The sequence below is a fragment of the Marmota marmota genome, unplaced genomic scaffold, assembly GCF_001458135.2.
Source record: "Marmota marmota marmota unplaced genomic scaffold, marMar, whole genome shotgun sequence".
Lineage (NCBI taxonomy): Eukaryota > Metazoa > Chordata > Mammalia > Rodentia > Sciuridae > Marmota > Marmota marmota.
In genome coordinates this window covers 4,141,478-4,145,230 of record NW_025999926.1, presented here as the reverse complement: position 1 = coordinate 4,145,230, position 3,753 = coordinate 4,141,478, and the positions used below count along the sequence as shown (strand labels likewise).

The following is a 3,753-nucleotide window of genomic DNA, read 5'->3' as shown; positions in this document are numbered from 1 at the left end:
ATACTTAATGGTGGAAGAAATAATGTGTCATTTCTAAAACAGGGGCTCCAGCAAGAGTATCTGTGCCCAGGCTGCCGTTGACCAGGACTTCCACCAGTTCCCTGAGGCAGGACAGGCCGATAATAGACATTTTACAGGTCCCAGAAGGGAAGCCAAAAATCTGTCTTCCTTTGCAGATAATGTGATTGTGTGATCGGCCATGTGGAAAATCCTAAGGAATACATTCCAACCAACAACTCCTAGAATTCTGGAGCCGGCTCAGCTTCAGGATAGAGGACAGATTGGCCAGTGGGGGACATGTCTCGTTCCTCGAGGGCAGCCCAGCCATGGGCCACTTTTGCCCCAATATGGCATCTCTTGGTTGGGAAAATGAATCCTCTGGCAAACTTGCTGCGATGGTATCAATAAAACTTCAAGATTCCATCAACTGTGTAACATCGACAGCATTGTCCTAATGAACACAAGACACATTGCATTTTGTGGAAATGAATGGGATCACAAAGGACACTCTGCACATCCTGGCTCCCAGGTGGATGGAGACAAGGAGGAGCCGCTCAACCTCACCAGAAGGCCCCAGTGGCAATTGTACAATTAGCTATGGACGCAGGCTGCCCACAGGCCTCTTATCCAGATGAGGATATTCCACAAGATATTCTTAAGAGTCTAGTGGAGGGGCTTCCTCAGCCACGGGAAATACCAACACATCTAGATGAGAACACCCAGGAAGAAGGACAGGCTTTCCGGAGAGTGGGGTCCCCCTGCAGATGATCAGGTGCAGGAGAGCAGAAATTACAGAAAATATGGTGACGCGATTTAGGCTTCTTCCTGGTGAGTTTCTCTGCCTAAGAACAGGAAACCACTGCTTCAGGAGACTGCAATAAGACATTTTATAGAACTGTTTCATTGTATGATGTGTTTGAAATAAAATTACTTACTTGGCTTAGAAAAAAAAAGAATTCTCAAAACTCAACATTAATCAAAACAATCGATTGGAAAACGGACCAATAATAGATATTTTACCAGACAGCACTCATGTCCAATAAGCACAGGAAAAGGTATTCAACATTCTCAGCCATTCAGAAAAAAAAAAAAAAAACAACAAAACCACGATGAGATATCACTGCATGTTTGTCAGAATGGCAAAATAACGCACAGTGACAACCCCAGTCCCTCGTTTTGGCTCTGACCTTTCCCGCTTCATCTCTGGAGGTGCGTCAGGCTGCTGAGTGTCAGCGGTCTCTTCTTTTTCGTTGCTGCAGAGTATTCCATGGCATGAACATGTGCAGTCTGTTTGATCATTCACCCCTGAAGGGCCCCTGGTGGCTTCTGGTTCTGACAATTATGGATAAAATGGTCCCCCTCGCCTGGCTTCCTGCTCTGCCCCTTCATTCTCAGCACATCAGAGAAATTCCTGCTAAACAAAAGTCGGATTAAGTGACTGCCCCACTTAAAAACCCTCAGATGGTCCCTCATTTCACCCCATACTAGCTTAAGTCCCGATAGTGAGCTACAGGATCAGCAGGATCTGTCTCCAGTGCTTCCCAACCCTGGCCCTTTACTTACTCTGCCTCCTCGCCCCACACCCGCTTCCTTGCCATTTCTCAGACATATCAATCATATGCTGGCCCCAGGATCTTTGCACTTGCAGATCTTCCCCAGGCACCCCCATGACCAGGCCTTCACCTACCCCCATGCTCAGCTCAAATGTCCTTTTGTCAGTGAGGGCTGCCTTGTTTTGTGTGTCCACTTGTGGTCCCAAAGCCCACAGAGCTTTATCTGATTCCATAGGCCACATGCTTCCCCACTAAGTGGCACCAAGCCAGGCCTGGAGTGCAGTGGAGGGTGAAAAGAAGAAAAAGATATAGTCCCCGCTCTCCACGGGTTAGGCTCACAGCAGAGAGAAGGGAACACCCAGGCCCAGATGCATGGTCACACACACACCAGGACTGGCTCAGAGTGACCCTGCTGCCTCCCCCACCCCCATTCTGCACAGGAAGGGAGTCCTGAGGCCTGAGAGGAAAAGGAACCCCGTGAGCTGGCCTCTGCTGCAGGAGGGCTGAGGTGGGGGGGGTGCTTCTGCCTGGGAGCAGAGGAAGCAGGAAGGAGCAGCTGGCACGCAGGGGGCGGTGGGTGCAGATGGGGGGCATCTGCATGTGGTCTGTGGCCAAAGCCAGCCTCATCCATGTGACCTGCCTGGTGGAGTCACCCGCTGGGTGCGCTTGTCTTGACAACACCAGATGGGGAGCAGTGTAGACAGAAAGGAAGACAAAATGGGAAGGAGTGATAGCAAAGGGAGGGAGTGGGAGAGAGGAGGGTCGGCTCCTTCTAGAACCTTCCTCAAGCTCCACTGCCCAAAAGGGCTGGGGGACTTTCTCCCTAGACCCTGTTCTGGAACCCTCTCCATATATATTTTTTGCGCTTGGCCTTCTCAACAGCACACCTGGACCTCCTCATGGGCCAGGGCTCTGCCCTCATGCCACTCACTCTCTGCTGACCTTGCTGGGAGTTTGGAGGCAGAGGGTCCCCTCCTCCAGGGGCTCTGACCCAGCGGCAGTTACTGGTTGGGCTCTGCTGCCTTGAGGGGGTCCTGTGGTGAGCCGTTCTAATTAGACCGTGGCCGCCATTAGAAGATGGCGCCGGCTTTCACTGTGGCCTGTGATAAACAACTCCTAATATGGAGAATTGGCACGCAATCCCTTCCCACCCTATGAGAAAGGTCCACGTGGCAGCTTACGATTGGTATGCGGGAGGCTTTATTAGGCTGTGCTTGGGCGCTCGGCGGGGGGTCACTAGAAGATGATACATGACTCAAGGCCTGAATAAACTGCTGAAAGAAGAATCCTGTGTCGTGTTTTCCCTTGCCGGCGAGGGGTCGCGGCAGGGTCCCACCTCCCATAGGCCCCCTACCCCACTCTATGACCCAAGTGGCTCTTAGGAGAGTTTGAATGTGCCCTTGGCCTCTCCCAGAGAGCTCCACACAGTCAGGGAGAGGACCCTGCGTCCCTGCCCACAGCTCAGCCCTATGGGGTGGGGTGACGTTTCTCTCCCAATGACATTTGGGTCATCAGAGACTGGAGGATGCACTCTCTCCCCTCCAGTGATGAGAGAAAGAGCTGTAAATGCAGACAGATGTGTACAGATGTATATTCTTGTACGGAAAAGACTGCATTTGGTGTTGCCGAGGCCCCAGAGGGTGAGTTCTGCAGCCCACAACTTAAAATCCAAGTCTTCGGGACTTGGTCTATGCTGCAGGCACTGGACGGGAAAATGTCATTTTGTGTTACTTTGACTTTATCTAACTTTGTACATCCGACTTGCTCCTTGATGCGCACAGGGGGTGGCCTCAACGTGATTGGAAGTCCTATGAGCTCACTCTGCGGGGCCTTATTCACAGCCTGAGTCATGTCCCGATTATCGGCAGGCCACAGGTCCTATGTTCCATTTGATGGCCTGAGCTGTGCGAGGATTCAAGGAGTCATCCCTGCAGCCCCACCCGCGCCCCATGCCAGGAGGAGCCCTGCCACATGCACAGTGGGGCGTTTGGGGAGCAGGGTCCACCGAGGGTGCAGGGTGCCCTCCTCTGGCTTTCCCTGCAGCCCCTCCGGAATGCAAGCAGAGCTCTGCCTTGACCCTGGGGCAGGACACGCAGCCCAGCAGGCCTTGCTCAGGGCAGTGGTCCTGGGACAGTGGCCATTGATGGCTGTTGCAAAAGCGCTGGCCCCAGGACAGGACATAAGGTGCTCAGGTGGCAGT

At 52.6% G+C, this 3,753-nt stretch overlaps 1 pseudogene; it reads left to right on the top strand.

Moving 5' to 3' along the window:
• The first annotated feature begins 297 nt into the window (after positions 1-297).
• LOC125615886 lies at positions 298-817 on the top strand (annotated as a pseudogene).
• The last annotated feature ends 2,936 nt before the right edge of the window (positions 818-3,753 follow it).